Raw genomic sequence first — 26,897 nt, forward strand, 5'->3', positions numbered from 1 at the left:
AATGATAGGAAATAAGCACTTCCTGCCTTCTTTTTAGCACAATTGTGAATCTCCTTGAGGATAATTTTCCCAACATTAATGGACTTTTCTGTCAAAATTGCATATAACAAAAGCATCCATTCCATCGAGATGGTGGAACTATGTGAGATAGGCATAAAACTGTAGTGAACGAAATAAAACCATACCTTTGCTACTGGTTTTAAGTATTCTCTTCGACAAGAATGGCTCCCATACTTTCTTATAATCCATTGGGATCCCGTATTTGTCACAACATCAAGCACTTGTTGAAGAAAATCCCAATTGATATTGTTTATCATAGGGTAGTACCCATCTTCTTCAACATCAGGTAAATTAAACAAATCATTGATGGACTTAGAAGTAAGAGGTACCTTTTTCTTTCAAACGATGACTTCAATAGCATCTTGCATAGTCAAACTAGCATAGAATTCTCGAACTATCTCATCATCAGGAAGTGAACGAGCATCATAGAATCGTTTCCACTTGAGAGCATTAATTATCTTTTTAATCGGCACAAGAATAATCATCACATCATTAATTTTCAAGTTAAAACCTTTTTCCGGCATCATAGGTTGATGCTTGAAAATTGATTCAAGTCGCTCTTTCACTTCTTCATCGATCTCAATCGAGTTTTTAGGAGTAGTCTTTAAAGATCTGGTTCTTTTATGAGACATGGTATGATACGAGTCACATATGAGACTTATTGATTCATGAAGCCCATAGTGGAGGTTTAATGGGACATTTTGGAGTGGCCAAAACACTAGACATCTTGCAAGAACACTTCCATTGGCCACATATGAAGAAGGATGTTGAACAGGTATGTTCCAAGTGCATTACATGTAAACAAGCAAAATCTAAGGTAATGCCTATGGCCTTTACACTCATTTACCGATTCCTGCTTCACCTTGGATAGACTTATCCATGGATTTTATTCTAGGTTTGCCTTGAACTAAGAAAGGAAGAGATAGCATATTTGTTGTTGTTGACAAGTTTTCAAAGATGGCACATTTTATTCCTTGTCACAAAACAGATGATGCTACACATGTGGCAGACTTATTCTTTAAGGAGGTGGTAAGACTTCATGGCATCCCTAAAACAATTGTTTCTGACAGAGATGTCAAATTCATTAGCCACTTTTGGAAGGTATTGTGGGGAAAGCTTGGTACGAAATTACTTTATTCTACTACATGTCACCCCCAAACTGATGGCCAAACTGAAGTAGTTAATCGAATCTTAGGAACCTTGTTATGTTCTGTTGTGGGAAAGAACATTAGAAATTAGGAAGAATGGCTACCATTTGTTGAATTTGCATATAATAGATCTATTCATTCTACAGCTGGTTATTCTCCATTTGAACTTGTTTATGGTTTTAACCCACTAACAGTACTTGATCTTGCGCCATTACCACTTGAACACATTGTTAATTTAGATGGCGAACAGAAAGCTAAGTTGGTGAAATCCTTACACGAGAAGGCTAGGCAACGAATAGCCAAAACAAATGATGACAACACCAACAAAGCAAACAAGGGGCGCAAACGGGTTGTCCTAGAACCCGGAGATTGGGTTTGGGTCCATATGAGGAAAGAACGATTTCCTACAAAAAGAAAGTCCAAGTTGGACCCAAGGGGTGATGGGCCTTTCCAAGTACTCGAGCAGATCAACGATAATGCCTATAAGATTGATCTACCTGGTGAGTACAATGTGAGTTCTACTTTTAATGTGGCTGACTTGTCCCCATTTGATTTTTTAGATTCGAGGACGAATCTTTTCGAGGAAGGAGGAGTGGTACGAGTCACAAAGGCCCAACCCAAGCTCAAGAACGTGATGGGCTCAAATTACCACAAGGCCCAATAATGAGGTCAAAGGCCCGACAAATGTGTTCCAAACTAAATGGGACCATTCAAGAATTTGTTAGCAAGGCCTTATATGTGTACACGAAAGAAAAAGAAAATCAAGATTCACTTTCTTGTTTTCAAGAAAATCAAGAAACCGAATCTTGGCCCAATCTTACTGTTTGGAGTGATTTTAAGAATCAAGAAAATCAAGATTTCAAATCTTGGAAATCTTGGTCCAAGAAACCGAATCTTGCAGCCAAGGCGCATTGGATCTCCGTTACAAGCATCAACGAACCAATTTCGGTAGGAGATGGACTACAAGCCCAAGTTCTTGATGGCAAGGCCCAATAAGACGATTCCAAGCCCAACCAAGAAGTCAAAATCATACTTAGTTGAAAATCAAGCCAAATCGTTAAAGTGGCCCAATTTGTAAAAATTTAATTCTTAGTTTCAACTTTAGACTTTCTAAATTAATTGTTTTGTAATTATTCAGTCTAAGAGGCCCAATTTAAGGCCCTTGACCGAATTTCTCTTTAATATTTAATTAGGAGTTTTTTTAGTTTTAGTTTTCTAATAGGATTAGGAAAATATGAAGGCCTATAAATAGGCATGGCCGGCCACCCTTGTAAACACATTACAATTACATTGAAAATTTCAGATTTGTTTTGAGTGAAAATTCTCTTTGAGTTCTTCAAGAATTTTCTCTTGAGTTTTCTTTAGAAGTAGTTTTAACAATATTTTTGATTGTGGGAGCCATCTTCAGCCTTCTTCTTGCCATTGATCTTCATTGGAGGGGAGATTAGAGCCGTTTGAAGGGAGTTGTGAAATCTTTCGGGATTTCAAGGCTTCTTAGGACTTTATCTTTATTTTCTTGCTGTTCAATCTCTTTTAAATTTCTGCTTGTGTCGATTTTTTTATTAGCTAATTTGTTTGCTGTACTTGTTGCGTTTTATACTTTCCAAAACATCCAAGATCTGATTCGCCCCCTTCTTCATTAAAGATCGGATTGCCCCTCCTTGTTATTGGCAGCAAAGATTGTTCAAGATCCCTAAAATTCATTGTTCTTGCCGATTTCTTCTTTTCAAATCTGATTGATTCAGTTGCTAGAATTTTTGGGCAAAGTTAGTTGCTGTTTCGATTTGGGCAAATCAACATCTCCTTGGGTTTCAAGAACCGTTTTAATTCCTGAATTTTTTCTTTTCTTTTTACCGACCCAAATCCCTAATTTTCTATTTAAAATGTGATTGTTTTCTTTGATTTGAATTCTAATTCATTTTCTTTCGTAATTGATAGGATCGGCTGTTGGTGAATTATTTCCTAAGTTCAAATCGATTCTTGGTTTCCAAGAATAGCCGTCTTTAAGGGTTGTTTTTATTTCAGATCTAATCGAATCTAACTTCAATTTTTTGTTTCGTTTCAGATCTGATCGTTTAGAGTCTCGTAGGAATTTTCTCGTGACTTGACAACTCGATATCGGTTCGCGCGCAACCCTCTATCATGGTATCTCTTCTCGATAATTCGACAAAGTTTTTGCTTATAGGGGCAGAAGAGAAATAAGCAAAAGACGGTAGAACTTGCTTCAGCAATGACGGTGACAGCAACGTGCGGCAGCGACATCGATGCTCCGGTGATTTTTTGATGGCGGCACTGGGTGGTATCGATAAAAGAAAAGAAAAGGACTAAGGGTTTCTTTCGGGATTTGAGGCTAGCGGCACAAGAAAGAGGTTTGGGATTTTTAGGGTTAAGCAAATTGCTTTGAGATATATGAAAATAGTAGAATGAAAAAGGGTTTATATAGGGAAAAATTAGGGCAACATGTAGCAAAAATTAGCCATAGTAAGGTTACTTGGGCGACAAACATTGGAAGTGGCAACACTAGGTGTGGATTTTCCATCCTTTCTGTTGTCTTGGGCCTCAAATTCAAACTTGTATTTACAGACTTATTCAACAAAAAGAAACTGATTAGTACTTGGGTCAAATTTGACCCCCTTTATTAACATAAAAATTTAAAATTAATCAAAACTAGAAAAAAAATTTAAAACTTAAGTAGAAAATTTCTTATTAACAAATTACATTAAATTAATTCCCAAGAAAGGTTGGAGGGGTCACAGTGGTCTCGCTTAAGTTCCAATCTCCTTAGACAGAATTAATTAAATGTACTTAATTAAGAAAATAAATTCTAATTATTTATTTATTTACAGGACGAGTTCATGAAAAATCAAAGGTCTGTTAATTTGAATGAGGATTCAACTCGCTCAACTTTACCATCCCAATAATGTTTGAGACGTTGGCCATTAACTTTAAATTTACCTCCATAATTATTGTACAATTCAATAGCTCCATAAGGATAAACTCGGTAGATGGTATAAGGTCCTTTCCATCGGGATTTTAGCTTTCCAGGAAATAACTTCAGCCTTGAATTAAACAACAACACCTTCTGACCTTCTTTAAATTCGCGAAGTTGTATATGAGTATCATGCCATCTCTTTGATCTTTCTTTGCATATTTGGCATTCTCATAGGAAAACAACTTCAGCTCTTCCAACTCATCCAGTTGTGACATCCTTCTTTCATCGACTTGCTTAAGACCAAAATTTAACTGCTTCAAAGCCCAGTGAGCTTTATTCTCCAATTCTAATGGCAAATGACATGCCTTTCCAAAGACTAACAGATAATGAGTCATTCCTAACGGATTCTTAAATGCTGATCAATAGGCCCATAATGCACTATCGAGCCTTTGAGACCAATCTTTTCTGCTATGGCGTACTACCTTTTCAAGGATACCTTTGATTTCACGGTTCACTTTTGCAACTTGCCCATTAGACTGGGGGTGATAGGCAGTAGCAATCTTGTGCTTCACACCATATTTATCAAGCAACCACTTAAGCCATTTGTTCACAAAGTGAGAACCTTCATCAATAATAATAGCTCTTGTGTCCCAAATCGTGTAAACACATGCTTATATAGAAATCGCATGACTACCATAGCATCATTTGTAGGGTATGCTTCAGCTTCAACCCACTTGGATACATAATCCACAATAACTAAGATGTATTTGTTCCCATACGAAGAAGGAAATGGGCCTAAGAAGTCAATGCCCCTTACGTCGAATAATTCAATCTCCAAAATATTTGTTAAGGGCATCTCATTCCTTCTTGATATATTTCCAGTTCTTTGGCACTTATGCAGTTTTTTACATAAGCGTAAGCATCTTTAAATAGTGTAGGCCATAAGAAACCTACTTGCAAAATCTTTGCTGCAGTACGCGAACCACCAAAATGTCCCCCACTTGGAGATGAATGGCAATGATACAAGATCTCAGCAATCTCGCTTTCAGCTACACACTTTCAGATTATATTATCTGCATACTGTTTAAACAAAAATGGATCCTCCAAAAAATAATACCGACTATCATGAAGGAATTTCTTCCTTTGTTGGTATGCCATTTTTCGAGGAATTATTCCACATGCAAGATAATTGGCAAAATCAACAAACTAAGGTATTTCATGAATTAAATTTACCTCAAATAAGTGTTCATCTGGAAAATTGTCGTTGATAGGCACACATGACTGAGTTACCTCATCTTGCTCCAACCTCGATAGATGATCAGCTATTTGATTTTTGACACCTTTTCTGTCTTGGATCTCAATGTCAAATTCTTGGAGTAAAAGTATCCAACAAATTAGCCTTGGTTTTGCATCTTTCTTTGTGAGCAAGTATTTAATGGCCGTCAGTAAATACTGTAACTTTGGTACCTATAAGATATGAGCAGAATTTGTCAAAAGCAAAAACTATAGCAAATAGTTCCTTTTCAGTTATCGTATAATTGAGTTGGGCTCCCGTCAAGGTTCTACTTGCATAGTAAATGGGGTGGAACACTTTACTTTTTCTTTGACCCATCACAGCTCCAACAGCATAATCACTTGCATCGCACATCAACTCAAAAGGTGTGCTCCAATCGGGTATAATGATTATTGGTACTGAGATTAACCGTTTTTCAGCTCTTCAAAAGCTTCTAAACATGATTTGTTGAAATCGAACACTGTATCATTCTCTAACAACAAACACAACGGCTTAGAAATTTTCGAGAAATCCTTGATAAACCTTCAGTAAAAACCGGCATGGCCTAAGAAACTTCTGACTCCTTTCACATTAATTGGGGCCGGTAATCTTTTAATTATGTCCACTTTTGCTTTATCGACTTCAATTCCTTTCTTTTAGATCTTATGACCTAAGACAATCCCTTCCTTGACCATAAAAAAGACATTTTTCCCAATTAAGGACAAGGTTCGTCTCTTCGCATCTCTACAGTACCTTAGCCAAATTACTCAAATAGATATCATAAGTGTTACTAAAAATAGAAAAATCATCCATGAAAACCTCAACAAAATTTTCGACCATATCAGTAAATATTATCATCATGCATCGTTGAAAAGTTACAGGTGCATTGCATAAACCAAATGGCATTCGCCTAAAAGAAAATGTACTGTATGGACAAGTAAAGGTTATTTTATGTTGGTTCTCCAGGGCTACAACTATTTGGTTATATCCCGAATAGCCATTTAAAAGAATAGAATTCATTACCTGCTAGTCGGTCTAACATTTGATCCATAAAAGGTAACGAAAAATGGTCCTTCCGAGTGGCTTTGTTCAAATTTCTGTAATCAATATAGATCCTCCAACCGGTAACAGTTCTCGTTGGAATTAACTCATTACGCTCATTTTCAACAATCGTGATTCTACCTTTCTTCGGCACACACTGCACCGAACTTACCCACAAACTATCTGAAATAGGATAGATGATTCCTGCATCTAACCGTTTGATCAATTCCTTTCTCACTACTTCTTTCATAATAGGATTGAGCCTTCTTTGCATATCAATTCGAGCTCTTTCACCTTCTTCTAAAATGATTTTATACATGCAAAAAGAAGGACTTATACCTCGAATATCAGCTATGGTCCAACCAATTGCTTTCTTAAATTTCTTTAGAATAGCAATTAGTTGCTCCTCTTGATCTTTCGTCAGTTTCGCTAAAATAATCACAGGAAAACTAGAATAGTCACCTAAATAAACGTATTTCAAATGGGAAGGAAGTACCTTTAGTTCGAGTTTAGGTGGTTCTTCAATTGACAACTTGGGTTGCACAAATTCTCTGACTTCCAACTCCAATGGTTCAAATCGTGTGGATTGAATAAAATTTCTCGGATTAGCTTCCATCAAAGCCATGTTTTCTTCATCTTCTTCATCCTCCAAAGGGTCAAGATCTAAGGCTTTCTCCAATGGATCTTCTTCAAAATTGTTTTCCATAGAAACCAAGGTTTCTATCTCTTCCATAACTGAACACTCTTATGCTGGATCAAAAAATTTCATTGCTTTAAGAATGTTAAAGGTTACCTGATCGTTTTGAATTTGCATGGTGAGTTCTCCTTTCTGTACATCAATTAACGTTCTTTCCGTGGGTAAGAAAGGTCTCCCAAGGATAATCAACACTTCATTGTTTGCTTCAAAATCTTAGACAATGAAATCATTAGGAAAAATAAATTTATTGACTCTTATCAAAACATCTTCGATCTTTCCTTCGGGATATGCTAAAGATCGATCTGCTAGCTGAAGCGTCACAGTTGTAGGTCTTACTTCACCTATCCCTAACATCTTGAAAATAGACTTAGGCCTCCAGTTGATACTCCCTTCTAAGTCACACAAAGCTTTACCACAGTAAGATTCACCAATGTTACAGGGCATAGTAAAGCTTCCTGGGTTTTTCAATTTCTGTAGCAATTTGTTCTGCAGGAACGCACTGCACTCCTTTGTCAAGGCAACAGTCTCATACTCACTCAGTCATTTCTTCTTGGACAGTATATCCTTCATAAACTTCACATAATTCGGTATTTGTTCTAAAGCCTTCACCAACGGAATATTGATATGTAACTGCTTCAGAACATCCAAAAACTTCTTGAATTGCACCTCCTATTTCTGCTTGTTTTGCTGCAATCTTTGCGGATATAGAGGTGATGGAACTTTCAGTTGAATCAGATAAATTTTCTAAGTAGGTAAATCTGTATCCAAAGAAGATGTTAAATTATCTGAATTCACTAAGTTAGGGTTTACCTTGTCAGACTTTACAGATTCTGATTCCTTTGGTGTAAGAACTTCAACAGCTGGTTGATTCTTCTTAACGGGCTTATCTTCGACATCAATAAATCGGGGTTCTAGAATTTTACCACTCTCCAATGCCACTGCCTTGATATATTCTTTACCCAAATTTCTTGGATTCTCAGTATCGCTCAGCAAGGTTTCTTGCGGTCTATTATGTAGCTCCATAGCTAACTGACCCATTTGGTTTTCTAAATTTTTCAGTGTTGCTGCTTGGCTTTGGATCAAAGCATCTTTCTTTGCCATGTACGTTTTCAACAAGTTCTCCAAATTGTTTGATGCCTTAGCTTGAGGTTGTTTTGGAGCTTGCTGATTAAACCCTTGAGATTGATTGGCTCTTTGTTGCAATAAGTTATTGTCCGGTCCATTTCCTTGGTTGCTCCAAGAAAAGTTAGGATGATTACGCCATGAAGGGTTGTAGAAGTTGGACTGGGGTCCTTGTCAACTCTTATTTTGATATTGGTTCCCCACATAGTACACTGACTCGGGATTTGATGGACAAATCCCAAAAGAATGACCTTCTCCATAGTACACACAGGAAACTACTTCAAACGGACTTGGTGGCTGAGATGCAGAATTATTAGTACAATTAGTGGCTAACTGTTTTATCATAGAGAAAATAGATGATACCTGAGCTGATAACGAAGTGAGGGTGTCAACTTTATGAACTCCGGCTACACATCTTCTTGAAGCTATTCAATTTGTTGGCCATTGATAGTTATTACTCGCGATCCTCTCGATGATCTCATAAGCCTCATTATAAGACTTAGAAAAAATTGCATCATTAACGGAAGCATCTACCAGCAATCTTGTATTTGCATTGAGACCATTATAAAATGTCTCCAACTGTATACAATGAGGAATCCCATGATGAGGACACTTACGAAGTAACACCTTAAATCACTCCCAAGCCTCATACAAAGACTCGTCATCCAATTGTTGGAAAGTTATGATCTTGTTCCCCAACTTAGCATTTTTGCTGGGTGGGAAATACTTAACCAAAAATCTTGGTGGCAATGTAGATATGGAACTTGGTGGCAATGAATTGAGCCATGCTCGTGCTCGATCTCGCAACAAGTATGGAAACAACTTTAACCTCAATGTATCTTCAGCCATACCGGCTATCTTGAATGAATCACTCACCTCCATAAATAATCGAAGGTGGAGATGTGGATATTCCGTGGGCATACCACTAAATTGGCCCACCGTTTGTAACATTTGAAACATCACTGGTTTCAATTCAAACTGAGTTGCCTTAATATCTAGCCTTCTAATTCCTAGGTTTAACTCACTAAAAAGTGGCACAGCATTTTATCTGATGCATCGATCCCTATCATCAGAAATGAGGATAGAATTTTGTACATAATCGGTGTAACACCCCAAACCTAGCCTAGGAGTTATGGCCGAATCTGGCGGTGCCACATTGAGGTGTTTAGCAAAAACTGAACTCGTTGGTAAAAATTTGTTTCTAGGTTTAAAAACCCCTTTATTATTATTTAAAAAATCATCTAGTCAAAAATGTTTACCTTGTTATCTGCTATTGTTATAAAAGGTTGATCTAAAATCGCGGAAGCTTTTGAAAACTCTAATGTTTAAAAAGGTTGCTTACTTATTTTAAACTGCTTTTGTTTTTGTAATAAGGCCATTTTGAAAATTCGTCTTCTGCTAAACTAGCAGTTTAAAATAAGTAAGCAAAAGCCCAATTAAAAATTTAAACAAACATAAATGGCCTTATTACAAAAACAAAATCCAACATAAACTTTAAATTTATTTAAAAGCAATGTAGATCAGCTGCAATTGTGTGGCCACTTTCGAGTCCCTCCAGCACCAAACCACCGATGGCTGAGGATTACCTGTACAGTAAAAAAGAAAGGGTGAGTTTACAAAACTCAATGTGTAATCCCCTACCAAACAGTCAGCATACAACATGCAGTAACAATCTGGGCCTAAGCCCTACTCAGTGATAGTACAGTGTGGGCCATAACCCATTACAGTAACAGTGTGTGGGCCTTAGCCCAATACAGTAATCAGTACAATGTAGTAATGCAACCCATCCCAATCTAGCCAACACACCACTCCGTACCACCAACACACCATGTGGGGATAAAATCGACCCACCAAGCCAACACACCAATATCGCAAAGAAAGTCGCCAAGAATAGTGACGCAAAAAAGCGCCAAGAATAAAGAACGTAGCAAAGCTACCAAGATAAGATATCAAAGAAAGTTGCCGATAAGATACTTCCTCCATAATAGTATCCCAAATTTCATGCAAGATGTCATGTCATAAATCATACATGTATGTAGAATGTTATACATATCATAGAACAAAACAATCATACATAACAGAAGGCCATACAGTCATTTTATCTCTTAGGGGTATAATAGTCATTTTACCTTATAGGGGTATTTCGTTCATTTTATCTAATAAGGGTAATTCATTCATTTTACCCTATGGGGGTATTTCGATCATTCCACCCTTTGAGGGTATTTCAGTCATTCTACCATATAAAGGTATTTCGGTCATTTTACCTTATGGGGGTATTTTAGTGATTTTACCTTATGGGGGTATTTCAGTCATTTTACCCTATGGGGGTATTTCGGTCATTCTACCCTATGGAGGTATTTCTATCATTTTACTCTATGGGGGTATTTCGGTCATTTTACCTTATGAGGGTAATTTGGTCATTCTACCGTATAGAGGTATTTCAGTGCAGACATCGACCTCTTGAAAGGTCCGATCTCGTCTCGAGCGACTCAAGTAACCTAAATGGTCATAACAGTGTAAATGGGCCCAAGGCCCATTAGTCGGCCCAAGTGGGCCCACACACTTGTGCAGCTCGTTCTGCCCAAATTTTGCCACGACTATAAGATCTACATAGGCCAGTCCAGTATTTTCCACAAATCGTGGATTTTATCTGTGGGGGGCCCAAGAGCCCATTGAGCCCACACGGCCCATTTCGGCCCAATGTGGCCCATTACGGCCTATGCCCATGAAAATGCTCATGGAGGCCCCTACAGTCTATTGCCCATGATTCGCAGGTTTGGCTTACCAGACGAGCGATTGCACGCTCGTGTGGTCTCAAACGTCCTATTTCAGCTTTTGCCGTTCTACAGTTACAGTGGGATGGTTACACACTTGATGCGATTTGCAGATTCCCTTTGTTCTGAACACTCTTATTCCGAAAATCAATGATCATCGCACCGTTGGTTCCCAGGCAATGTGCCAATCAATCTCGACCACCATCAGTTAGGAATGGAAGCAATGCAGGTTGGAAAGAGCGATGAAAACCTTGAAAACCTCGCCGATCTCCCATCGAGAACAAGAAACAAATGAGATGGATGATATATATAGCTTTCCACAACAACAACTCCCCAAATCCCAATATTCTCTCATCAAATCTCTCCAAATATCTCTCTTCAATTCTCTCTACGACTAGTTCAAACTCCATTTAGCAATATTTTAATCCAACTCTACCACCCACACGAATTAGGCAACAAAATAAATACTCCCTTTTTGATGTGCCACCACTCGAACCTTAAACCTCTTGTACACTCCATACGCCCCTTACCACTAGACCAACAACTTCTTTGTATCATATTTTAACCATAATAATTTAAGAACCTACTATCTAGATCCAAGGATTTTATTCACTTAAAATAAAAATTTTGCATAAGCCAAGGCTTGAACCCCTGGCTTCTCAGACACTTCCAAACACTCCTAAATCACTTAACCACTGAAGCAGACATTCATTTATGTCACTTCCTTGCACAACTAAATATTTATGTGCAATCTCCTAACTGTTCCCTTGTTCAAAACCTATTTCTTCTAGGCCCAAAATTTGGGGTGTACAATTCACCCCTCCTTAAAGAAATTTCATCCTCAAAATTTCCAATTATCAGATCAGTCGCATAATACAGACTCTACCACTACGCTTCCGCTGCGCACTCTAGTTCCAAATTAGGTATATGGCTAAACGACGAGGACACAACTCGAACACCTCTACGGCCTTTACCATGGCCTCTTATACCTCGTCTGTGTGTACCTCTTGTGCTTATATCAAATAACGTATTATCAGTTTAAGAAGTTTTATGAATCAATTTGTAATTCTAGTAATTATTAACAGATGTCTTATGAAAAGCAGTAATTAGAGTTATGTTTTCGCAAATCAAGGTCTCCCTATAGTTTCTAGTTTCCTACAGTCACAGTTTACTCTAACTAATGAGTTTCAATACAGTCCTACTATCTATAGTAGTCTGTCAGTGTATTTCAGTTCAAGCAGTCTATAATATGAAGAAAGCTTACAGATTCGGCGTTGGAGACTCGATGTGCCACACTTGTAAACCTTCCAAAACACTTCAAGAATAGTTTTCCAGAAATTCCAAATATTTTCAAAATCCATTCCACAGCTGAGTTTTGTAACTAGGCTCTGATACCACTAAATGTAACACCCTAAACCCTGCCTAAGAGTTATGGCCGAATCTGGCGATGTCACATTGAGGTGTTTAGCGAAAATTGAACTCATTGGTAAAAATTCGTTTCTAGGTTTAAAAACCCCTTTATTATTATTTAACAAATCATCTAGTTAAAAACATTTACCTTGTTATCTGCTATTGTTATAAAAGGTTGATCTAAAATTGCGAAAGCTTATGAAAACTCTAACGTTTAAATTTCGTGTATTTGAAAACAATAATTATTTTGAAAATTCGTCTTCTGCAAAACTAGTAGTTTAAAATAAGTAAGCAAAAGCCCAATACAGTAATCAGTACAATGTAGTAATGCAACCCATCGCAATCCAGCCAACACACCACTCCGTACCACCAACACACCATGTGCGGATAAAATCGACCCACCCAGCCAACACACCAATATCGCAAAGAAAGTCGCCAAGATAGTGACGCAAAGAAAGTCGCGAAGAATAAAGAATACAAAGAAAGCTACCAAGATAATGTCGCAAAGAAAGTCGCCAGAATGTGATATACTTCCTCCATAATAGTATCCCAGCCCCATGCAGTATGTCATGTCATAAATCATACGTGTAGGCAAAATGTCATACATATCATAGAACAAAACAGTTATACATAACATAAGGCCATACAGTCATTTCGGTCATTCTACCATATGAGAGTGTTTCAGTCATTTTACCTTTTGGGGGTATTTTGATCATTTTGCCTTATGGGGGTATTTCGATCATTTTAACCTATGGGGGTATTTCGATCATTCTACCCTATAGAAGTATTTCAGTCATTTTACCTTATGAGGGTATTTTGGTCATTTTAACCTATGAGGGTATTTTGGTCGTTCTACCCTATGGGGGTATTTCAGTGCAGACATCGACCTCTCGAGAGGTCTACAGTCGCTTCGAGCGACTCAAGTAACCTAATTGGTCATAAAAGTGTAAATGGGCCCAAGGCCCATTACTCGACCCAAGTGGGTCCACATGCTCGTGCAGCCCGTTCAGCCCAGATTTTGCCACGACTATGAGATCTACATATCCCTGTCCTGTATTTGCCACAAATCGTGGATTTCATCTGTGTGAGGCCCATGAGCCTATTGATCCCACATGGCCCATTTCGGGCCAACGTGGCCCATTACGGCCTAAGCCCACAAAATGTTCATGGAGCCCCCTATGTTCTATTGCCCATGATTTACAGGTTTGGCTTACCACACGAGCGATCGCATGCTCGTGTGGTTTCAAATGCCGTATTTTGGGTTTTGCCGTTCTACAGTTACAGTGGGGTTGTTACACACCTGATGCGATTTGCAGATTCCCTTTATTTCGAACACTCTTATTCTAAAAATCAATGATCATCGCACCCTTAGTTCCTAGGCAATGTGCCAATCAACCTCGACCACCACCAATTAGGAATGGAAGCAATATAGGTTGGAGAGAGCGACGAAAGCCTTGCCGACCCCCCATCGAGAACAAGGAACAAATGAGATGATATATAGCTCTCCACAACAACAACCTCCCCAAATCCCAATATTCTCTCATCAAATCTCTCCAAATATCCCCTCTCAATTCTCTCTATGACCAGTTCAAACTCCATTTAGCAGTATTTCAATCGAACTCTACCACCACACGAATTAGGCAGCAAAATAAATATTCCCTTTTTGATGCGCCATCAGTTGAACCTTAGACCCCATGTACACTCCACATGCCCCTTACCACTAGACCAACAACTCCTTTGTATCATATTTTAACCACAATAATTTAAGAACCTACTATCTAGATCCAAGGATTTTATTCACTTAAAATAAATTTTTTTTGCATAAGCCAAGGCTTAAACCCCTGACTTCTCAGACACTTCCAAACACTCCTAAATCATTTAACCACTGAAGCAGACATTCATTTATGTCACTTCCTTGCACAACTAAATATTTATGTGCAATCTCCTAATTGTTCCCTTGTTCAAAACCTATTTCTTCTAGGCCCAAAATTTGGGGTGTTACAATCGACTTCATTACTTTGGTCTTGATTCTGATTTTCAAGGTCTATCTCGACTTGTCTTTGAGCTGTTTGTTCACGTTTTCTTTGTCTGAAAGTTCGCACAGGGTCTACAGGGAGTAAATCGATAATTCAATCTATGCTCATAAACACCTGAAAAGAAAATCACAAAAATTAAAAAGAATAAGTTAGTGCAAGTGTACACAGTCATTATCAAGTAATAAGTAAGTATCGAGTTATCGTCTCCACATAGATTGTATTTGTGCTAAATCACTTAATTTGTAAAATTATATTAACAATTTGGTAAATAAAAACACAATATAATTGAGAAGTGGTGATTAAAATATATTAAACTAAATACAATGATCCCTAATGCAAAGTATCCTAAGTATGCAAACTATATGAATGAAATAGATTTTAGTAAAATTAAACATAATTTGTAACAATTATAACATAAATAAACTAAGACAATTACTTTAATTAAACTCAATTTTTTATCAACATGCTTAATAACATTCGGAAAAACATTCCATGGCAACTCGATCTTTCATGAGTTTGGAAACCTATTAGGTCCTTTCGAAATCCTTTACTTAGTAAATATGCATTTTACTGATCCTTATTTACTAAGGGTTTCTTAGTATTCATGCGAAGTAACAGGGACGTGTCAGGTTTGAAACAATTTAATCACACAAATCTAAAAACTATGCAGATAATGAGCTTGGTCGAGTTGTTATGCAACCTACAATTTAATCGGTCAGATCTAAATTGAGCATGCACATTTCAATTATGTGTCCATTAGCCATCGTCTGTCGGATCGCTCACTAATTCAGCTGCATTCCAATCACGTATGAACGAAATATAGACTTGATTTTAATTGAAAACATGATTGATTGAGGCACAAACATTATAAGCATGAATCAAATAAATATTATTTAATCAAAGCAATCATCCTAGCTTAAATAAAATTAAGCTAACATTATTGTAAACAAGAACAAAGAACACATAGCAAACATCTTTAGATTAAATTAAAGAAAAGAAAGATTACACCCAATTCAGAATGGTTGTTACCCAAGACTCTGACTGATGAGGCTCCTTCGCTTCTTTGCTTTGCTCCTTTGCTGATGGTTCTCCAAGGTGGCCGACCAAGGGTCCTTTAAGAGGCTAATTTTGCTAAAAATCCCTATGCAAGGATGATGATAGGTGTGAGGGGAAAAGATAGCTAAGAGAGTTGAGAGAGGAGAGAATGATGAATGAGTGAGGGATGATTGAAAAAGTGAGAAATGAGCTCTTATTTATAGGTGAGGCAAGGGAGCTAGCTTGCTAAAAATAGGAGTGTCCATCTTTTGAATCTTCTTCCAAGGATGGCCGGCCATGAATTGAGGAAATGTGACTGATTCTGCTTGATTCTTGGTAAATTTGAGTGCCACCACATCTCAAGACTAAGACTTGGTCACCAGAAAATCTTCGGGAAAATCTCTGATTTCTTTAACTCTTCAAGGACCTTGTGTAATTAAACCAAAAATTGATTTATGATCATCCATGTGCAGCCAAAAATTGGGTTGACTTGGTCCCCAATTTGGACGGTTTTGCAATTAGAAGAAAACTCTCAGACCTGTCCAAAAATAATAGATAGTTTAGAGGACCAAATAATATAATTTTAACCACTTCAATTAATTAATTTACTTAATTAATTAAAACCCAATTTATTAATGAAGTATTTTAAATGAATTATTAAATATAACTTTATATTTTATTATTTAATTTAATCTTGCATGACCTACTTTATAGCTTAAAAATATAATATGCTCAAACTCATAAAATAAGCTATTTTATGCATGAAAACTATATAATAAAGCATAAAATCACATTTTAATAATTTCCATGTCCTAATTTCATATTTTCGATATTTCATTAATTTGTTAAACAATTACTTGGTTTTAACAACAAATTTAAGTAAAACGGTGATGAATTATATAGGAAAAATCCTATATATTTTTCAGTTTACAGGTTTTTAATCTTATTTATCAAGATTAAACATGATTTGTGAGGTAATTGAAAGAAATCCAAATTTCATCATCTTCATGAACCGCATTTTCGAAATTTTGTGAAATTGATTTAGAGATGAAATTGATGCTTAGTATATGTGTATTTGGTCTAGTATTAATGATTGAAAGTATTTAGCAGGGCTGGAGAGTTCGATTTTGTGGGGAATCAAGTTTTTGACTTGATGTTACAAATCCGGTAAGGTATCTTTGTGAGATGATTTCGATTAGCATAGTTAATTAAAATTCGTGTTTAATATAACATTAGAAAGGTGGTAATGCTTACTTTATCTCCATTAAAGCTCCGAGTCTTGAATAGGACCGAGATAACCGAAATTGAGGCTTGGATTTGCTTGGTTGATAACTTGTTGTTGTAGAATAAAATTGAGTGGTGAGTGTTTCTAAGGGCAATTTGGTAAATTGGCCCGCACTTATGCTTAATTAGTAACTTAATTGATAATTAGCATTGATTAATTATAGTTGAATGGCTGAATTTTTCAAGATTAATATTAAATGTGTAAGAATTGAATTTTTAATGTATAATGGTAAGTAAGATTTTGGATGGAGTTGTGCTATTTAATTAGGTTAATTATACGGATGATTAAAGCATGTTTATTAGGGTTTTTGATCATGTTATAATGGTGTTACAGTTGGTAATTGAATATGGGAAAACGGCAAATGAAAAGCTTGATTTAATTAGGTTTTAAATGCTATGTTACATGTTACACTTAAGCATGTTGTCACATTAAATTGAGCTCAATAATGACTGATTTATATGCTATGTTTGATTGAATATATTGGAAACATGTGTGCTGGATCCATTGGAAATAGTTGGCATGCCATAGGATTTGTGAGTACTCACCTTTATTTGTGATATTGTGAGCATATGGCTCTAGGTGGACTGATTTGATTGGAGTAGATAAGGGAGTGTTGAGCATGAGTCTCCACCCATTGGGTTATTTGGGGCATTATAACGGAGCATGTGCTTCGGCCTTCTCAACTTGGCGGACTATATTTGATATTTGTTAGAGTTCAAAGATCCGTTTATTCGATGTATGATCACTCGATTAAGCAATGAAAAGTGCATGCCAATATATTTATGTGTGATTGTTGTTATATGATTCAATGATTGTAAGCCATGAATGATTGATTTTTTATATTGATAAAGCATATGGAAATTCAATGGACATTTTTTTTATTATGGCTGATAATTAATGATTGATCAGTTGTAACTTAAACATGATTTTGATGTTGATTTACTAATCGCTGTTATTAACATTCACTAAGCTTTTTAAAGCTCACACCCTCACAATTTGTGCAGATAATTGACGGGCTTGAGGAGCTGAGGAGCCAAGCAAGAGAGTTCTAAGAGATTTAGGCTTGGTAGAGACTTTATTACATGTTTTAGAGACTGTAACTGGACATTGTGGAACTCCCAGGAATTAGTTTAATTTTGGTTGTAATTGGACGTTGGACATTGGACATTTTATTTTGGATGGTTTTATAATAATTTTGAGGCATGTTTGAGTTTAATTTTTGAATGAATTACGGTGTATTGTTGCTTGATAACATGGTGATTGATAACATGGTGTGTGTGGCATGAAATTCACACTAATGATTGTTTAATTAAAGCCTCCATGGATTGGTTTACTATCGACTAAGGTGCAACATTTGTTTGATTTATTCAATGTTTGTTATGCATGAAATTGATTGCCTAATTCTATTTAATTGATGCCATAAATACAATTAAAAGTGTATGTATATGTATGTTAATTAATTGCAGTTAAATTTGTTTTAATTGGCCATTAAAATATGTGAAATTGGATTTTAAAACGAGTTTTTTTTTTTGCCAAATTAGGTGTAGTGGTTTTCACACGGGCGTGTGGGAAGGTAACGGACGTGTGGAGATTGGAGCTATCACACATGGGCATGTGGATTTCCACACAAGTACGTGCGATCAGTTTGAAAGTTTTTCATGATGCAAACACAGTCATTTAATGGCACACAGTCTGGGGAACATGACCGTGTAGGTTTTGGGGGGGTTTGAATTTTCGTCTCTTTAAATTGGTATTCTAATTTGTTTAAGTTACAAATTAGTCCTGAAAATTTATTTGCCTGATTAGTGCCTTAGATGATAAGGGAACTTGGTAAAATTCTAGGATTAGTCTCATAGTGGGTAAAATTCGATAGGAACACACCTAATTTATAATTCAGAATAGGTACTGATAATTTGTATTTGTTACAATTTAGTTCTTAATAATAAAACTTGAATTAGACATAATAAATGAAGTCAGATTAAGATAAAAAAATTTAAGCTTGTATAATTTGACTAAAAGAAGGTCAGTAAACACTTAGATCTAAAATTGGGTTAGTTTTACCATAGGTGGTAAAATGACGAAAATGTCCTTAGGTTAAGTTACCTATAAAAAGTTTAAAATAGGCTCATAATTTGCTTCCGCATTAATAAATAGCTAATAATTAGATAAGATTGAGGTGTTACAAGGTCGGGGTGTGTCTTGGGTGGTCGTTAGCAAGAGAGTCACTTAGGCAGCTAATGTAACACTTCGAGTTCAGGCCAGTCCGTCCCGGTCAAGTTTGGGGTGTCATACTGATGGTGGTGCTGGTAAGTACTCGTTTTCTCCTCTTTTCCTTCCCTTTTTGGTGCCAATTTTGGTGTTGTTTTTACAGTAAAAAACTAATGTTTCTAGCCATAAAAATTATCTTTTTTTGTCCCTAGTCAACCCTTAATTTCCTTTTTGGTGCTATACAAAAACAACCCATTGTTGTGTCGATTGTGGTGGTGTGTCATCTTTTGAACCACCATTAGGGGCGTTATTTTTCTACTTTTTGTTTTCTGTCTCTAGTAAGGCTAATACCAATATTTATCCACTCTAATCAACCTCTAATCTTGTTTGTTATAGGAGTATTTGATCCCATTCGTTCGGCAGCTTGGATCTAGTAAATCAAGAAGCATAAATGCAATTGGTTGCGAGTAGTCACGTAGTTTTAGTTTTTTTTAGAGGAGATGTGTGGGCTGGTTGTTTTAGGTTTTATAATTGATTTTAAGTTATTGACTTACTGTTATTATTTTCATGTTAGATGCTGATTTGAAAATCTCGAACCAGTAGTGAAGTTGGATTCCGTTTGCGCCCTCGTTTCGCATGAAATCATTGGAAGTAACCTAGCCATATTGGATATTAAATTTATTCGTTGTAACATTGATTTGGCCGAACCCTTACATTAGCTTATTTAGCCCCATAAATTTCTCTTATTAAAAATCGAGAAAATACTTAATTAATCTTCCAAACTGAGATTCAATCTTACTATTTTAAGGCGTGGGTCCTAATCTTGTATAAATAGTTGTTAACTCATATTTTATTTTTAAAATTGATGTTAATGCTTTCTAATTGGGAATGATTTAATGGCTAAATACGTGAACTAAGGGTAGCAGAATAAAGTATGTAACTTACAAACTATTAACTAAATGATTAAACCCTTATCAAATTATCTGTTTGCATAATTGCGGCGTTTGACTGTCTGATTGAGTGCCAGTAGCATGTGAATGTTGTATGCCAGTTGTGATATGTTTAAAATGATGTTATATAATTTTGTTTGATAATGAGGTGCATGTATAATACCTTACCTATGATAACACTGTTCATGTTGCATACTAGGTATGACAAAAATTGTATTGCATGTTACATGCTCGTAAAACTGATGGATTGAATGATTGATTGTTGCAAATCTAAAGCTGAACATGTACTAAAAGCATAATTGAATGCCAACATTATTGATAAATGAAAATTATGCATGACATACACCGACTATTATTAAATATAAGCATGTTAAGCATGTCATGGATTTGATTATGATATCGTAAGCATGTAAAACATGAGATTTTACTGAAACTGAACTGAAAGCATGGATTTGCTCAATGATTGTATGTCATAAAACATATGCATGGGGTGGGATATTGTGCTTGAGGGAGGATTTTTGTGGAGTACCGATGGTAGATTAAGTTCGTATTATTGTTGTCAGTGTATTGTACCAAGAGTACTGAGGACATTGGCAATTTAATCGTATTACTAACAGTCTAAACTTCCTTTACTATAATTGGTGGTTGAGCACAATATTGGCAGCTTGTCTACATACTAATTGGCAGTATACTTGAACTATTGTACTAGTGGTTTATCCACATTAAGCTTAGCTCTCATTGTTTGGTGTTTGGCAGATGAGTTCTAGGGAACTTGTAGTGTGTAGCAGATGGATGGGTAAGAACCTTTTTGCATTGCATCATGCTCATGACATGTTCAAATTTTGGATAAAATATGCCATGTACTATACGATTATGAAAATGATGTTTGTTAATTATGTGACTAATTGTATAATTATGATTGCTGTGACTCACACTGAGCTATTTTAAGCTCACCCCTAGTCTTAACTTTTCAGGAAATGATCGAGACTACGATCAGGCCCAACATACAGATTTACAACAGACTTCAGACCATTCTTTTCATTAAAATGACTTTTAATAAGTTTTATTCAATTTTCGCACTATAAAATTCTTTGGATTGTGGTTTGGGTTTTACCTTTGATTTGGGTTTTTCTTCATGCATGAATTATTCAAACATAATAATTATAAGTTTGTGATAACCAGAAAGTGCATGTTACCTAACTTAACTAAAATCGGACATTAATAGAGTTTTTCCACTATATTGGAAGATAACGAAATTTTGCAAAACAAAGCAACAAACAATAGTTTTTCTTAAAATGTTACTATCAGGAATAAAAATCTGACTTAGGATTAGACAGCTTAACAAATGAATGTTTTACAAATCAATTCAAGTCAAAACCGCAAGTGTCCCTAAAAAGAGATAAATTAGGATTTTATTGTCCATAGGGTTACTTGGTTACTTTGGTGGCTAATGTGGTCTTCACGACCCGGCCATAACGTTTAGGCCGGGTTGGGAGGTTACAGAGATAGTGGTGTAATGGTGGTGATTAAGTGATGCAATGATGGTCGAAGGTGGAGATAAGGTGGCTAAAATGTGAAAGAGTGGTGACTAATGGAAGAGGAGAAAAAAAAGAGTGAAAGTAGTGGATGAGAAGAGAAACAAAATTTTTATTTTTCCTAGGTGCGTGAGATGAAAAAAGGTCAATGGGGGAGGGGAAAAAGGCAAGGAGCGAGACATGAGAAAGAGAAGGAAATGAGGGCTAACAAGGGGAGTGAAATGATGGAAGAGAAAGGTACGGGAGGAAAGAATCTCCATTGTATGGTAACTTATAGGGACAACAAAAGGGGGTTGACCAAGATTTTAATGTTGAATTTAAAAAATAAAAAGGAGAAGAGGGGAATCGAACTTGGGTTACAAGGAAAATTTAGCTTGGTCTTAACCACTAGGCTAGAACTCACATTTGTTCATGAATTAACGATAACTAAATTTAAATGTGGCGTGAAAACTCTAAGATTTGAAGCAAAATTTAACAAAATAATAATGATGCAAGGGAAGAGATTTGAACTTGGAGTACAAGAATGAACTCACTAACTCTTAACCATCCCCGATTATGCTAACTAGATTTTTGTGATGTGACAACTCTACCCTCCTTAAAAGAAATTTTGTCCCTGGAATTTTCTTGCTAACCCACCAATCACTTAGCCACAAGATTCGTTATCCCTATTTTCAAACCGACCACTGCACTTCCACTACGCAACTCTAATTCCAGTGCAGTTCCAGACAATACTTCTTTTTAGCACCTCTAATGAACTTCTCTTGAAGATCCAATTCACCACCATGAACTATCCCAAATGACTAACTATAGTATCTTCACTAACAATTTCCTTTACCCTAAATTTCCAGTTGAATAGAAACATTACTAATAGAAAAAAAGTTGGGTACAACTAGTTTCAGTCAATGCAAGGTACAAATAAGAATGGGTCGCAAAAGTACCTGCAATGACGTTAGATGTGTCTCTGACCTATTGAAGCCTAGCTGCATAAACCAGTGCTGCCTGTCTGACCTTGGTACCCCTCGGAGTAGCTGTCCAACCCTCTGTTCTGAGTTTCATTTGAAGCTCACATTAGACTAGGAGGACGACGTGGAAAATCCTTAACACGGTGCTCAATGGACCCACATCTCAAACATGCACCAGACTTTTTCCAACACTAGTCCAAATGGAACTTACTACAGTACTTACAAACCAGAACTCTCGTTGATCCAATAAAACTTCCATTATTAACTACTTCAACATTTTTTTGTGGTCTACCCTCTCTAGTCTACTTCAAATAGCGCAGATTCAAGTAGTAGGACCAGAATCCCTCTTATTGTGTACTTTATTCTTTTCCTTTTTCTCGCGCTCCAACTGCTTACTCTTTTCCAATATCATGTTCTTCTTAACAATAGTCTCAAACACCCTTTCTAAAATTCTTAACATTGCTTGGGACACTACATCATCCCTAGTCTCTTGATTTCTACCTTCAATGATAGGTACATCCACGATGTCACTCGTCTCAAGGTCAGGCATATGCCTCTGAGAAGCAGATGACTCAACTTGAACTGCTTGACGTTGCGCTCCTCAAGTTTGCGTACCACGAGTTTGCAAACCTCGAGTATTCATATCATTTTCTAAATTTTTATGCTTTATCTATAGTTTAGAAATAAAGTTCTAGTTATTAATCTTGAGTATTTTCAGTCTAACAGTTCAACTATAGTTTACAGTTTATAGTCTTTCTATAGTTTCAATAATAAACATACTTATCCAGAACCGAGTTCAGAGTCTCAGATTTTTAGTTTGAAAAACAAACTTTATAAAATAAATTTTTTGGCATGGTTCCCAAAATACCCCTTTAAATTATGCATGAAGATATAAGTAAAAACAAAAGTTTGAGTTTTAAATCGGGCTCTGATACCACTAAATGTAACCTCCCAAACTCAACTTAGACGTTATGACCAAAATTTGAATGCTACATTGGCCACCGGAATGGTGTAGAAAAATTTCCATAATTTCAAACTTATTTTAAAACTATTTACCTGTTTATTCAAAACTAGTGAACTTAGTTATTTGTCTTTATTTTGAGAAAACATGTTAATTTCAAAAGAATTAAGTATCTTTAGAATTTCCTTTGTAAATATCATTCATTTCAAAAACTACATCGTATTTTATCCAAAACTTATTTTCATTGTCACAACCAAAAAGATTGATTTTGTCAGATTTTATTGAAAACCAAATTTCATGCATATTCTTATCAAATACCAATTTATGCAGATTTTAAAACTTAATGTCATAAAAATTGAAATAATAATCCCCAAAATAAAGTCTCATGCCACAGTCTGAATTAAAATTAATACAGTTCCAAAACAATTATTAAAATTAAGTTTAAAGTACTTAAAAACTGAAAACATTCGAGAAGCTCCTCCGATAGCCATGTCCAAATCCTAACCTTGGGGGTTATCTCTAAGAATAGTAAACTAAAAGGGTGAGCTAAAAAGACAGTGTGAGTCTTAATTCCAATAAACAATAATAAACAGTAAATATATCACTCAAGCCAATAAATATACAAAATATTATAAACAATACAAAGTCACAGTTTATGCCATGCATGATCATGTCAATGCAGTGTTTTTAGAAAATAAGGTCCTACCCAACTCTTCTACGCACCATAAAAGAGTTCCCCAGAACTCATCCAGCTAATAACACACCAGTTTATGGACAAGCCTTCAGTAATGCAGATAAACTGCTAGAAATGTGTACAAGCCACTAGAATTACAGACGAGCTACCGCTAATGCAGATAAACTACAAGTATTGCAAACAAGCTGCCAAAATTATGGATAAGCCACTAGAATTGTAGACTAGTTGCTAGTACTTCCTCCTTAAAAAATCTTCCCACCCCAATGCAATATGACATACTTAATCAATATCAAAGAGAGTACAGTACAATAGGTATGATTTTTAACATGTTATCAATGATAGTAATAGTGAGCATGAGTTTTCATGTATTCAATAATTCAATATAAAAAATCTTGATTTTATCATGTAATCATTATATAATGGAAACAATGGCATGTCTTAAGCATGCGATTATCTTTATCAATTTCACAGAACATGCTTTATCAAGCTTTCAACATTGGTATCAAATCAATGGCATACTAGCATCACATTTAATGCAAAACATCATAGAGTCATACAATAACGTACACATATTTTTCAGTACTGATTTTCAGTTCAAGGTACTTATTGAAGCCTATCCTTAATAAAGGATTTCTTTTTCCACCACAATTACCCATGTAGTCAATTGGTCACAGTTATAACAATAATTATTTGAACCGAGCTCTGATACCACTAAATGTAACCTTGCAAACTAGCTTAGACATTATGACCAAATTCGGAAGGCTACATTGGCCCCATGAAATGACGCAAATTTTTTTCATAATTTCAAGCATATTTTAAAACTATTTGTCTTTCTATTCAAAACTAGTGAACTTGGTTATTTGTCTTTATTTCGAGAAAATATGTTAATTTTTAAAAAAAAAGTATCTTTAGAATTTCCTTTGTAATGATTATTTATTTATAAAACTAAATCACATTTTATCCAAAACTTATTTTCATTGTCGCAAGCGGAAAAGAGTGATTTTGTCAGATTTTATTAAAAACCAAATTTCATGCGTATTCTTATCAAATACCAATTTATGCAATTTTTAAAACTTAATGTCATGTAAATCGGAATAATAATCCCCAAAATAAAGTCTTGTGCCACAGTCTAAATTAAAATTAATGCAGTCCCAAAACAATTGTTAAAATTAAGTTTAAAGTACTTAAAAACTGAAAACATCCAAGAAGCTCCTTCAATAGTCGTGTCCAAGTCCTAACCTCAAGGGCTAGCTATAAAAATAGTAAACAAAGGGGGGTGAGTTAAGAAGACCAGTGTGAGTGTTAACTCTAGTAAGCAGTAATAAATAGTAAATATATCACTCAAGCTAGTAAATATACAAAATATCATAAATAATACATAATTCACAATTTATGCCATGCATGATCATGTCAAAGCAGTATTTTCAGAAAAAATATAATGCAGTTTTTTTAGAAAAAAAAAGTCCAACCCAACTCTGCTACACACCATAATAAGAGTTTTCTCGAGAACTCATCCACCTAATAAGACACCAATTTGTCGACAAGCCACTAGTAATGCAAATAAACTGCCAAAAATGTGGGCAAGCCACCAGAATTGTAGACGAGTTGCCAGTAATGTGGACAAGCCACTCATAATGCAGAGAAACTACCAGTATTGAAAACAAGTTGCAATATATTCCCACCCCAATGCAATATGACATGCTTAATCAATATCAAAGACAATACAATACAATAGGCATGATTTTTAACATGCTATTAGTGACAGTATCAGTGAGCATGAGTTTCATGCATTCAGTAATTCAATATCAAAAATCATGAATTTATCATGTAATTGTTACATAAAGGAAACAGTGGCATGTCTTAAACATGCAAATATCTTTATCAATTTCAGTGAACATGCTTTATCAAGCTTTCAGTACTGGTATCAAATCAATGGCATACTAACATCAGATTTCATACAAAACATCATTGAGTCATACAATAATGTACACATCTTTTTCAGTACAGATTTTCAGATTAGGGTACTTATTTGAGGCCTATCCTTAATAAAGGATTTATTTTTCCACCACAATTACTCAAGTCGTCAATTGATCACAATTATAACAATAATTATGCAAATATTATTATTAAATATTATTTTTGTATTATTATATAACATGTCATCATTAATCCTTAAATAAGTTAGAACCCACACCTCAAACAACAAGTCTATTCACATCGACTTCGATCCCAACACTCCAAAGAGGTAGGTTTGGGCCTTGAATCATTTTGATTCCAAAGTCAACACCAAAACACTCTTCCAAACCGAGATTCAATCTTCCTATATCAAGATTGTGGATCTGAGTGATTCAGATTGGAAACCTTCACTAAAACGTAATATATATAGAAACGTTAGATTCGAACCTTAAAAAAAAAGAAGAAGATTAAGATTGGATTAACTAAACATCACTTACACTATACCAACAAGGTTGGAAGATGTACGATTCGACGAAGAACTTGATTAGAGAGGGAGAGTAGTTGCTATAGAAATAAAATAAATAAAAATAAAAGAAATAAAATGAGTGAGAGGATGAAAATAATATTTCTAATTGAAAATATAGATGAAATAAAGAATGGAATTTGATTAAGACCAAAAAGATGAAAAGAGGAGGAAAATGGAGAAAAATGATGGGCGACAGCGGTTGTAACACCCCAAACCGGGCCTAAACATTAGGGCCGAATCTGGTGATGTCACATTGTAACACCCTTACCCGTATTCTACTGTTGGAATAGGT

At 35.6% G+C, this 26,897-nt stretch overlaps 1 non-coding gene across 1 annotated transcript; it reads left to right on the forward strand.

Annotated features, from left to right (window-relative positions):
- The first annotated feature begins 8,868 nt into the window (after positions 1-8,868).
- LOC128040225 (small nucleolar RNA R71) lies at positions 8,869-8,975 on the forward strand. Its single transcript, XR_008194883.1, has one exon. It is a non-coding gene; the product is annotated as a small nucleolar RNA R71 (small nucleolar RNA).
- The last annotated feature ends 17,922 nt before the right edge of the window (positions 8,976-26,897 follow it).

The sequence above is a fragment of the Gossypium raimondii genome, chromosome 3 (assembly GCF_025698545.1).
Source record: "Gossypium raimondii isolate GPD5lz chromosome 3, ASM2569854v1, whole genome shotgun sequence".
NCBI classification, from domain to species: domain Eukaryota; kingdom Viridiplantae; phylum Streptophyta; class Magnoliopsida; order Malvales; family Malvaceae; genus Gossypium; species Gossypium raimondii.